Below are 11,582 nucleotides of genomic sequence, written 5' to 3'. Positions count from 1 at the left end.
CACCAGCACAGAAAAACGCACACATACACTATCAGTACTCTAGAAACGCAAATCTGAAAGACGCACAAACGCGCACACAGTGCAAACGTTCACAGAATTTTCTGAAAGCACGGTCACGGAGAAAGGCAAGGCCTTCGCAGCCCTTGTCGCAGACGCAGTCGAGTGCTGTGAGCCTATCCTAACGCTGAGTTTCGGCACACAGTGCAGGTTCAATGTCCTAACGAACACTACAAGAGTGACAGAGAGGTGATACTCGTCTCGTCTTACGCATGCAGGTAGTCGTTGGCGAAAACGATGTTGAGGCTTCCTCACGTTTGCGTAGGTCATGCTGAAGTAACTGGAACTGGTCCATGCAGCATTCGGGAAGCCCAGGCGGGGTCATTTCTGTAGTGGTCGGTTGGCAGTTGTAGCTGCAGCGGCGGCTAGCTATGGCTTTTTGTGTGTGCGTGACAGCTTACTCACCCCTTAATTGCGCATATTAGGTAATAGACCCCCAAACGAACGAGTTCCTCTAAACAATTACCTTTGGTTAAAGCTAGTTTTGTATAAACGAAGTTATATGCTGTCAATCAAAAGTATTAGAAATCAAAAACAAAGAGCTAGCTCTTTGAGCTAGCTCAAAGAGCTAACTGCATTGCTGACGCCGTCATAAAACTATACTTTTGATGGAGGCCAAAAACGAAAACGCCCGTGTGTTCGAGATTTCGGCGCACGTTGAAGATCCCCAGGAGACCTAAATTAATTCGGAGCCCTCGACTACAGCGCGCCTCGTCGCCTGCGTATCTATAGCGTCAGCGCGTTAAGCCACATAATAATAAATCAACCAATCACAGAAATTTACGTACCAGTTTATTTTTTTTCAGGGCTATAAAAAATATGCTCAAATTATGCACCATTCTTACTGGTCACGTCTGAGGGGTTGTAAAGACCACTTCGCCTTCCACAGAAACAATGAGGGAACTAAAATTTAGGATGTCCACGTGGTCTAATTAATGAATCATTGCCTTCCTATTTAGACTGTTATCATGGCTTTGGCTGGTGAAATCCTCGTTTTCTTGACGCGTGAAAAAAAAAAAAACTTTATCTTTAACCTGAATTTCGGCAATTTTTTTAGTGGGAGGTCTTATCGGTACATAGATCTGCTGTCATGTTTAGCGTCCGCCGAGCGGCACATTTGTTTGCAGTCCAGGAAGCCACGAGCTTTCGCCGCTGTTCGGGCCCATGTTAGTGCATTTCGTGACTGCTACTTAGGTGCTAAAGCCTGGAGCTCGTTCAATAGCACATACGATTTTTGCTTCTTTCCATCAACACAGACGGCGAATAAAAAGGGTTGCTTGATGGCACGACATGGGCCAGTTGCATGTAATTACTGCTATCGCGATGAATGCTCCAAAATACATCCGCATAATAGTATTAGGTCGCTTGTACGAGCAAGGAAACTTGCTGACAAACGTTCTGCGTACAGTGATTTTGACGTCCCAAGGAAAAAAGAATGCCAAGAGACCGCCAAAAGGGTGGTCTTTTTTACTCTAGGTAATATGCGTTGTGCGCCCGGAGCATTGATCCTTAACCTCCTCGGCGTCGCGGTTCGTCACAAAGCTTACGTTTTTAACTTGTATCAAAAATTGCAATATCAATGAGGTCAGCGTCTGTACCAATGTGGTCAGTGTCTATGCAGGCTCGCAAAGCACGAGTTGTTTTACGCGCACTTCTTCTTTAGTCCAAAAAAGTGACATTTATTTTTGGTTTCAAGTCCAAAGAATGGCCTAAAACGTATAATGGACAAATGAAACGCGAACACGAAAATATGAACCGGAACACACAAATAGCGCGATTTCTTTCCATGCACGTGAAATAATCGCGCCGCTATATAACAGTAAGAAAGATTGAAAATGTGTCTTTCCAAATATACCACTAGCGAGCCATTATTTTGCATTCACTATCCATATTCTTTCCTCTAGAGCGTTCCGTTTAATATTTTCGTGTTTTCATTCATTCGTCCATGAGTGTACATGTATATACAGCACACTGTGTTCGGTGGCTATAGGCGCTAGCCCACGCATGAGCGGAATTCCGGTGATTGGGCAGGGGCAGTCCTAGACCTGTGACAGACATCAGCCGTTCACCTTTCGAAGAGCAGGAGCGTGAATATTTGGTTCCGAATGGATTAATGCGATCGGGAGCCAGACGTTTCCTTGTCGACTTTTGAACATTAACTGCCATAGGAAAAGCGAGTACTCGGCTACGGCATCATAGCCGTTCATCTTTTATACTCCGGCAGGCGAAAAGAGGTTGGCCGCTCGGAAGACGGGTACGTGCCGCTCATCTTTTGATGACCGGCTTTCAAAGAAACAAAGAGTACTCGGCAGCCGCAAGCTTGCCGCACGTCTTGTCATCAATGCTGCGGGAGCAAGCGCCGTTCCTCGGCGGCGGGTGACTTACCAGAGAATTTATAAGCAACCCGCACCGGGGAGAAACCGTGGTTACGGCAAACCAGTGAAAGGCGACCAACATATGAGCATTGGCTGCCGAAAACTTTCCGAGCTGACGGCAGCCGGATTCGTACCGTCCATTTTATTATCAACGGCAGCCAATTCATTGCCTCTTGCCGAGCATTCCGGAGAACAGCCATAGATTGGCCGGTCAAGAAACGGACTTTCCGTGCTACCTGGGATATATATATCGATCGACGTACGTACGTACGCGTACGCGTACGCTCTTTACACACACGACGGGCAACTACGAAATAGCTTCTTGCAGCACAGCCACCCTATGTGGGGCGCTATGCACCGCACATCTTGTGCTACCATACTCATTGTGACGATTGCAAGGGAAAAGAGTGGGAATTTTTGTTTCTGGCGAACATAGGCTAGAATGTCTCATCACATAGGAAGCTGGATCTACTCACATGAGTATGGCGTCAGGAGGAAGGTCGAGTTCACGAGAGTGGTGCCGCCTGGCGAGACGTACGTTATTCGCAACGTCCTGTTCGTCTTGCGTAGATTCAGGAGGGAGCTGAGTATGGCGCGATGAGGGGTGCTGAAACGAACAGAACAAGTTCGCATCTGCCACCTCGAATTACAAGCACTAAACTGGACACAAATTCTGCGCCCTTCTGGTGCACCGAGAAGAGCAGTCACCCAGTTCTTCTGAAATAATACTAGCACTAACAGAAACACGGTCATGTAGTTTGGCCTGGAATGTTTCTTTTCCCAAGAGTAAACAAGATGTCCTTTTACGAATTAAGGCTCACAAGTAAACACTATGGACGGCTTGGTGTCCACAAAGGAATGTAACATATGGTATACATCTGACAATGGTTCCACAAAGAGACAATCACTGGGGAGGGAGTGGCTTTAAACAATGCTTTCACAATAAAGTGTTTCGTCAGAGTCGCTTGTATCTACTAAGCGAGACTGAACACTGTATATATCTGGGACGAAACTCACTGTTGATTAACTCGATCACTAGAAGAAGCGTCAAGTCCAAGAAGTGCCATCGCAAAACTACGAGTAAGGTTAACAGTTCGGTTGGGTTCAGTCACCGGAAAGTGCAGCTGGAAGGTGCATATTTCCAAACTTCGGGAACCATCGGCCAGCGCTTCTTGGTGTCAGAAGAAACCACTAGAAGCTTAAAGCTGCTTCAAAGTACACAGGTCTCTGCCCGAACATGCCTTTAGTTGGGACACCCGGGAGGTCTACTTGCCGGTCGCTTTGGTAATATGACAGTTTGGGCATAACGTAACCCAACCTAATTTCACCTAAACACAACCTAAAGTTGACCTAAGAATAAGCTAGGGTAATCGGACCTAACCTAACCGGACCTTCATCAGTTTCATTTCCCTCGCAACAGCGCGGTGCTACGGAATGACTTGCAAAACTCTTTTTGGGGTCGCTGTCGCGTGCAGATAGATGCTAAATTTTTTCAGCAACGCTTAAAGTGTACGGATACCAATTGCTTGCTTAAACGCATTTGTACAGGCGTAAGAGAGCTCAACGGGAACGATAGTAACAAAGTGGCCCATTTCACCAGTGGTGCAAGGCTGGAAAAACAGCAGAGCCGGCGGCCCATCTGCCTTCGTCGGAGACCCGGACGTTGCACCCCACATATATTTCCAAACTTGACTCTTCAAATTTCTCCATGACTGGCAGGCCCCGATCATTTAGCCCACAGGCATTCACTTCTCTCGCAAAGTGGACCGCGTAGCACGCGCTAGAATACGCGGCGAAGTCTAAATCCAACACCCGCGCTAGGAACCCAAATAAAGCGCTGTGCGCCCGGAATGCTATGATAGTTCAATCGCATAGACGCGGTTCTATAACGCGAGGGACTCAGGTTGGAGTCCGACCAGGGGAAGCATTTTTTTTTTTTTGCAATTGGCTGCACATGTTATTGTTCGCCGCCCTTGCTATACCCGTACCCCTTAGGCCTGGCCTTTGGGGCGGCCCAGTAGTTAGGTTGCCGGATGATTCACGGCGTAAAGGCACCGGGTTCAATTCCCGAGACCTCCCTAACCACGTTCTTTTCTTGAGGCTTCGAGGTTTTTTGGTGCGGCGGAAGGACAAAGCTCGGCCTAATACCCCTGCTGTTCAAAACATAACTCACCCTGCTGAGAAATTGTCTTCCGTGTAGATTTCGTGCAGTAAGTTATCACTGGTGCTTTATACGGCACCGTCAACATAAACACTCGCTAAACTAAAAAAAAAAAGCTTTTTTTCTGCCTTCCTAGGCACTCCAGAAACTCGTCCCATTTTTCGCCGAAGTTCAGGGCATTCCTGCTACCCACTAGGCAATTTATGGGAAATGAAGCCTGCGGGGAGACATTTAACCCGTTTGCATTCGTTCCTTTCCCAAAGATGGACTGCTAGTATAGGTTTCAAGGTTCATTCAATACATCTTTAAAGTGAAAAATGCAGAAATGTTGTTATTGCAAAAGGAGGTCCCGAAGAAAAAACTGTCATGGCGTCCTCCTGGCTAGTATGCATGGGTAGCAGTAAACGTTTAAATGCAAATTCCATGCTCGTTATGGGCACGAAAATTAGCAACAGTGTTTATGATGTTCTACAGCTTGGCCACATTGACGAGCAGCCAAAAGTACCATAACCAGGTGCAAATTAGAGTTGCGCTGGCTTTTCGAGTGTTCTAAAATGCCGGAGAAAGCGCTGTTTTTCACATTAATGCCTTAGTTACATGGTGAAATGCTTTTAGTATACAGGCAAAGAAATAAAACACAAAAGACGAACACCAGCGACAAGAATGAAAGAACTGCACCGGACACAGAAATAGTTACAAACTTGCCTCCAGGCCTAATGTACGGGAAGCCGTTGTAATCACCCTCAAAACAATCACAACCAGATCGCCGTCAGGCAGTACGCCACAAACTTCCGAAAGATGAAGATTTTGAAAGCGGGCATTGTACGCTTGTGTGGAAACATTTGTAGAAATCTCGGGAGATTTCACGACGCCCGAGATGCCTGATAATTCTTGTGCCCCGTCGCGGAAATGGCAACCGCCATGTGCTTTAGTAACATCACGTGACTTTTACGCACGCTCAAGCACCCAATATGTGACGCTTACGCTACTGCCAACAGTTTACAATGCCTGATGTCTTCGCAAGCAATCCAAAATACGGCGTGGCCTTCAAATCATGTAGTTGTTGAATAGCCAAAAATACTGTCATGTTCTGTTCGCTCCCTCTAGTTTTTTTTATGCTGATCCTCATGCACCTTCAGAAGCGAGCAAGAAGGTGAACCTTAGAACTGAACCTGTTCGAGATCACGAAACGTAAAAATGAGGAAAGCACGCGCAACAATTTTGTCAGTGTGAACCCGTGACATAACTGAAAGCCAATCAGGAAAAGCTTCTAGTCAAAATGTCTAATTAACGTAGCACTCATCGAGTCGGTAATAGAGCCCCAGTGTTGAACGCGAAAGTAGGTGGGAAATTCGAGGCAACTTACGTCATGCTGAAATAAAAAAAAAATACAACAGAAGAATATATACAACTGGGCAATCTCTGTAGTGGCGACATGGGTGTGCGCGTAACATTTCTTGGGGTGTCGTTAATTTATCCATAGACCTTTGTCTTCTGGAAACCCACGCGTTCGTAGTGAACAAAGAAAGGCGCAAAATAATTGCAGAAAACTAGAACTGAGTAACTGTAGCCAACAAAAACTTCTGCGTGTGAGGAAATTGCACAAACGTTCTGTTACAAAAGACGGGACAGTAGGCGGAGGAGATGTGATACCGAGACCGGCACTCCTGCACCGCTTATTTTTGGTGTCTTTTCCTTCGTGTTTTAGTATGTTTACGCTTTATAAACAGCGACTAAATATCAGAGAGTAAATTACAACGGAGGAATGGCACTTTACTAGATCGTCAATTACTTTACAAGACAACCTCTGACGCCAGCTGAATGGTACAGGAGCTTGTAGTACTACTGCCCCAGCTGTCATCGGCACTGGCCGAGCCAATTAACCGATTCGTGATATGAAAATATTGCGGGTTTTTTTCTAGCGTCGCAGCCAGATGGGAATTGATCAATGGGCCGTGACGTTGTGATGATAGTTGACATCGTCATTGGCCATACCCTGACGTGGATATGCGAAGCTCGTGAGTGGGTACGTTCTGCCGGCAAAATGGGAAACAGCACTGATCTTTCAAGGAAAAGTGCCATCGGCGCTGGCCAATAAGATCAGTTGATTTGTTTATAAGAATATATTGAGGCGTATATTCATCTTAGAGCGTTCGCACGTAAAGTAAGCATGCTGTTTTATAATAAATGCAAAATGCATATAATCGCATCCCTGCTCTGTAAGAATTTATCAAATGATGTAGAGGGCCAGCCATATGTAGTGGAATATGCTCCTGGCAAAATCTTTTAACCGGCAGCTGCGTCCACGAGGCTAGGCAAAGTGGACGTAACAGCCAGTGACTAAAGCACAACACCATGCAGAAACCCACGTAAAAGCCTAATAAGCACCAAGATAACATGTACAGAAACGAATAGAGATTCGTTGAGAAACCTGTACTGGAAAAGTCCAAAAAATAAGGAATTTCTGCGTCTAGAAGTAAGAAATATTATCCACAGCAAAAAAATTGGCCAAAAGGGCTAGGAAACCAGACCGCTGATGTAGTGTGTCGAGTGCTTACTTCTGCAGGATTACAGACCCAAATAGCTTGGGGAATCCGGGGCTCTCCTCCATTATACTCAGCCGGCCGTACAGTTCATGCGGCAAGGCATTCACGAAGATGGCGAACTGGTTACTTTTGGAGAGCATCAGGCGTACATCCTTTACTGTACCGCCAACCACAGGGTCGGCGGTGTCGACGACGACGTATTGGTCGTGGTCGGCAACTGTGAAGGCCTTGGCGCCTGCGAAAAAAACGCAGGACGCACAACACATGGTATTTTCGAAGACGAAGCACCTTGAATTACCCTTAAACCTTGCTCGTTTAATCGAAGAGCATACAGAAACAACAGCGGATTTCAATCTCACGAAATGATCGTGCCGGGAAGCCGATAACCATTCATTTGCAGAAGCGAAATACTAATTAAAGGTCAAGTAATTGTGATGGCCACATCACTCCTCAATAGCCTTTTGGGACACCTTAACATGAAGGGTGGATTGCGAGGCGGGTACTTGCAAGTGGTAAAAATAGTGGCAATCATCCAGGCATCACTGCTCCGAACGACTTAAGAGATAAAAAAAACCCTTTCATAGAAACGGACAGTGGCGCGCCATCCGCTCAAAAATTCTGCGATGAGGAGTGACAGATTGAGACTGAGTGCACTCCAAATTTTCGAGAAGAAGTTCTACTATGCCGTGTCTCGCAGGGTAATCAATCACGCCCCTATGACCTTGAGCCACTGGAGCGCCGGTGTGGCAAGTGTTACGTCATGCCGCGTAATCCGCCGTGGAGAAGCCTCGGAGCTTTTCTCGCTCTTAGCCTCACCTCTGCGGTATCACGTGACTAGTCGAGGGTCCACTGGCTGCTTCGACGGCGCTTGGTCGCTCAGTCTGACCATGGCTGGCATGACGGTTCGACCGTCTGTGCATGCACTGTAGCGGAAGCGGCAAGCTGAGTCCAATCATCCAGTAGATAAGATATTCAGCATGCGCTGCTAAATCACGATTAAAGGCAAACTCGCCTGATAAAACGGAGTACTATGTGCCTATTCTTCGCAAAAACAAGCCAAGCAGACCTTTGGCTCGTGATGAAATATGTTTCCAAGTGCTAAACCTGACCCATTTTTTTCTCGCTGACGATGACGGCGATGCACATGAGTGATCCTGGTGAAAGTGACGTAAAGAGATTGAAGCAAAAGAGCACGTGTGCTCGAGTTTTTGCAGCACGTTAACGATCCTTAGGTGGTCAAATTAAGCCGTAGTCCTCCACCTAGGCGCCCCGCATCGCCTGTGTAGCGTGGGCGTGTTAAACCTCATAGTCAATCCAAAAATCAAGAAATTGGCTGTGAGAATTTACACTTCGTACGTGCGTGACATAAAATGCAAGGCCATATTATTACGTTGACTGCTACTTACGGTACGATACGTAGTAGCACGATTACAATATTGACTGGAAGAGTTATCTCATCCCTCGTAATTCCTGCTGAAGGAGCGTACGTGTAGTTTGCAATCTCTTTTGAGGAGAGGTATCGGTGTTCATTTACTCAAGGGCACCACTCGTGTGTTCTTCGCGAGAATAATGAAAACTTATGATCTCTTGCCGTAAAATGGATATTGTGGGTCATCCCATCGTTTAGTTAGGAAAAACAAGATTCGAGAAGGATGAGTTTCTGCTTGTGTAGACTGACTGCAAATAAAGTCTTTCTTTCTCTCTCTCTCTTTCTCATAAACCTCACGTTTTTTTTTTTTTTGAAAAGGCGACTTGACACAACAATTTCTATGAACGTCCTTCAATTTCTCACACAAATCAATGCGTGTAGCCCGGTTTCTCATAGCGCATTTTAAGCGTTTACAGTGCCATGTTTCGCTTATACAGTACGCAGTCCACCGCCAGAAATATTAAAACGCCTTTCGTAAGTGAAGGATGTTTAAAACTCGAAGCTCCTTCGACGCAGAGCTCTTCGATGTCAAGGAACTCTGGCTTCGACCCTGTCGGAATGGGGATAGACGCCGGCTTCATAACGCAAGGGACCCAGATCCGATCCCGACCGCGGGAAGCTTCTTTCTCGAGGCGCTTGATGTGAATTTGCTGATCATCATCATCGTTTTGTGAAACCTATTTTGTAAGGTTGGCTTTGCTGAAGTGCGTTCTGGAGTTGCATCGAACGGCGTCAGTGAGGCATAAAAAACTTCGCTTTAAAAAGATGCGTCAAACAAAAGACAAATCGGGGGGGGGGGACTAATAGGGAGCAGCTGTAAAAAATTAAAGCCGTTTCACTCAATGTGAAAGCTGTCGGAAGTGCAGAGCAGTGATTCAATATAATGGGCTGCAGCGCCATCATCCACTCACTGCTGCATTTCAAATTTCCTGCCTCCACAGTGCTCGCGCGCCCTCTGCCTGAAACTGCGCCAGTGGGATTTCTGTTCATTTTGCGCTTGTTTTAATTTGGTATGCTGGAGCTGTTTTGCGTCATTTCGGACACGTAATTTTTTCCTTGCTTTGGCTGAAGCCTTTCTGCCTTTCGAAATGATTTCGAACGCGCCATTTCTTGCGTGACCGCTTTTTTTTCGCTCGCACTATAGTAAAAACCAACCCAACGTGCGTTCCTAACTAAATGAACGCGGGGGCTGCCGGTTATATACAAAGATTTTGCCGCCGGAAATGTACCTGCATTTTGCATCGCGCTAAACAACGGGGAGGCGTGTGGCAAGCGCCAGCGGTTCACGGGGTTTGAATGGTTATGACTATTTACACCGGGTGGTTTTCGAAGCCTCAGCGTGACTCTTTGACCCAGGCACAGAAGCCTCTAGTTGGGCCCGTTATCTCGCTGCGCCGCCTGATTCCGGCAGTCGCATCGACTGTTAGCGAGCTACGACGACAAGGCGAGCACAAAGTGCTCTGGACATAAAAGGTAATGCCGTTTCTCACGGTTTTTCCGTACTTGCGTGCATTTAGTTACTAACAAGGAGTTATGTCAAATGCTGGCACCCAAGATCACTCAAAGAATGCCTCTCATTCATGTGGTGCAAGCTGAAGGACAGAAAGTAAAAGCTTGATTGATTGATTGATTGATTGATAACCCACCACGCCGGGTCGGGCGGAGGCGGTTCCTCGGGGATTGGTTGGGAGGTCTTCAGAGACACTTTATTCACGTTGAACGAGGTTATGCAGCACTATAAGCTGGGCAGGCGAACGTTTCCTCTTCCGCACGAGAAACTCTCGAGGCCGCAGGCAGCCACGCTCCGAATGTTGCAGACAAGGTCTTATCCCTGTCTATCCACTCTCAGCTTCTACACGGACACTTTTGAACCGCACTGCCCGGATTGTGGCGAACGTAGCAATTTGGATCACGTGCTCTGGAGGTGTCCCTCACTTCGGGGCCCTCAACGCATAACCGAGGAAGAGTGGCGCTCCGACTTGGACAGCCCCGATCTACTACACCAGCTATGGGCCGTCCAGATGGCCTACGACGCGGCGGAGAGGCTCGGCCTCCCCGTCCCCACGTGGGAGCGGCCCGCAGCGCTGCCGCCCCTGAACGGCGGCGGTGCTCCTCAGGACCTTCAATGAAGTTCATTGTCTGCCTGTCGTGCGGTTTCTTTTCTTTTTCAGCACCATGTGTCCTACATGCCTCCTTCCGGGCATTCATAATCAACATGGTCTACCCTGCCACGTGAAGACCCTTTAGTGTTATGCAGCCAGCAAGACCACCTCAACGTCACCAAAACAAAATGTTAGTATTTCGGCTCGTACCCGTAAATTTTCCTTCCATTTTTTTAGCGGGGCTACCATGGTTGCCAGACCAGGAATGCCCTGCCCGCTAAAAGTGTTAACTTCTGGCCCGAGAGGTGCCCAGTATGTGCTCGTGATGCAGAAAGACACTGGATAGGGAAGTCGACGGCCATGTAAGGTCCCCTTGACATTGCTGGTTTGCTCGATATCCCAGGCCAGGGATTGGCAACCTGTGGCCCGCGGGCCACATGGGCCTGCGGGTAAGTACTATGCGGACCCGGCGCGACGTCAGAACCCCCTCCCCTTGTCACTTCCGACGTGGCAATTTTAACCTCAAATAAGGTTAGAAAGGGACAAAGCAAGATCACTTTCAATTGGATTTTTCCCCCCATCTCAACACTTAGCAATGGAACGTTTTAACGTCCTTTCTTTTCACCGGCGCAAACAGAGCCGCCCTGGCTTCCTGTCCGGACCTCGCCGTGTCGGCGTCATGCAACCCAGCCCTCCACCACGACAAAAACCCGTGGCTTTGAAGAAACCTTGACGTATTGCATTTGCATTTCACTGAAGAATTCTTATTCTTCTACCGAAGTACTACCGAATCTCATTAATCCGAACACACTACTGTTCTTTTTCTGATTGCTAACATTCGAGAGAATACGTATGTTCAGTAGATATACCGAATTGTCTTTCCGATCCCAACTACGTTATCAGAAGTGCTTG

Source organism: Haemaphysalis longicornis, unplaced genomic scaffold (genome assembly GCF_048455015.1).
Source record: "Haemaphysalis longicornis isolate Haplotype H1 unplaced genomic scaffold, Haemaphysalis longicornis Haplotype H1 scaffold_5, whole genome shotgun sequence".
Lineage (NCBI taxonomy): Eukaryota > Metazoa > Arthropoda > Arachnida > Ixodida > Ixodidae > Haemaphysalis > Haemaphysalis longicornis.
This window is presented reverse-complemented; position numbering follows the sequence as displayed.